The sequence below is a fragment of the Pteronotus mesoamericanus genome, unplaced genomic scaffold, assembly GCF_021234165.1.
Source record: "Pteronotus mesoamericanus isolate MK-2021 breed Mesoamerican mustached bat unplaced genomic scaffold, CSHL_Meso_final contig_52, whole genome shotgun sequence".
NCBI classification, from domain to species: Eukaryota; Metazoa; Chordata; class Mammalia; order Chiroptera; family Mormoopidae; genus Pteronotus; species Pteronotus mesoamericanus.
The window spans coordinates 8,075,985-8,077,577 of record NW_026555189.1 but is presented as its reverse complement, the minus strand read 5'-3'; positions in this window follow the sequence as shown (position 1 = coordinate 8,077,577).

Sequence of the window (1,593 nt, the reverse complement as noted above, 5' to 3'; positions counted from 1 at the left end):
ACTGGTAAATCCAAATCCTGTTCAATCATATCTTCATTTTCTACCTAACAAGTCTTTTCTCTGCCCACACAGCTAGGCTGCTCACCTTACTACCCTTGCTGCATACTGTGTTCATACTGGTGAAGTTACTTTAGTCTTCATAGGACCAGTCTACCTAAAGCACTCTTCTTGTCGCTTGAAATCCCACTTTTTTCTCGTAAGCAAACTCCTCTCCTTTATGAATCTTCTCTAACCTCGGAAATCTTTACTTTCTGAATACCAGTGGCACTTCGAATGAAATGGCCTTGAAGTTAAATAATAAACAATGCCCTGGCTGGTGTGGCTTAGAACTGTGAAGCAAAGGGTGGCCGCTTTGATTCCCAGACAGGGCACATGCCTGGGTTGCAGGCCAGGCCCCCAGCAGCAGGGGGCACAGGAGAGGCAACCACACACTGATGTTTCTCTCCCTCTCCTTCCCTTCCTCTATCTCTAAAAATACGTAAAATTTAAAAAAAAGAATTTTTTAAAAAGTTGATTTTTAAAAAACAAAAAAGTGATGGGGACGACACAGGAGAAGAGCTTTCTGATTTTTATTCCTTTCCTAGGACTAGAAAAGTAGAATGTAGGGACTTTGTATTTGCTGGCATCGGCCTTCTTCCTGATTACTGTATTTTGCTGTGTACAATGCACACCCACATTTTTGGCCCAAACTTTCAGGAAAAAAAATCTTTTTTTAATTCAGTTTTTCATTTATTTATATTTAGATACTTGTTTTTCGTATTATAAAAGAATTTAGCATTTCCTTTTGAATGGAAATCATTACAGATATTGTTACTCCTTTCTAGTTATACTTTTAATGCATAATCACAAATAAAAGAATTAAAAACATTCATATAAATATCTATTTATATAGAACTACCCATGTAAAATGTGCACCCTTATTTTTCCCTCAAAAATTTGGGCAAAAAAAGTGCACATTATGCATGGCAAAATACAGTATTTAGCCAGTTTTCTCTGGTTTACCAGCAGGAAAAGGGGAATGTGAACACTCCTTTGGCAACCAAGTATAGCTCTTGGCCTATGGAGCCATCCCAACTACTTTACGTTGAAATGTCAGCTTTGAAATGGAACAGTAATATAAGGTGATGACTAGCTTATGGAATATGTGAGTCTTCACTTATATATGATTACTAATATCAGCAACCAAAACATGTTTCCTTCTTATAGTCTGATATCTCAGTAACATGAATGTCACAATTAAGTTGCTTACGTATTCTATTGTATCTAATGTATTCTATTAGTAAAGAATACATCAACAGTTGATTAGTTCTTATGCATACAGCCAATGAACAACCCTCAAAAAACCAATACAATCTGTTGTTTATAGATAATGAACATATCCAGAATCTTCCTTTGGATTGAAATCTCCTTTTCCCAAGTGAATTTCTGTTTTCTAGGGCACAGTTTATCATTGCATATATAGGAACTTGCTAAAAACAGTAGAAGAAATTCTGGGGACTGAAGTTCACCAAGAGCTCAGTACATTTTATATCATCGATGTCTCAAAAGTGGACATCGTCACAGAAGCAGCTGAGGTCCATTGAGCCCTGGGAG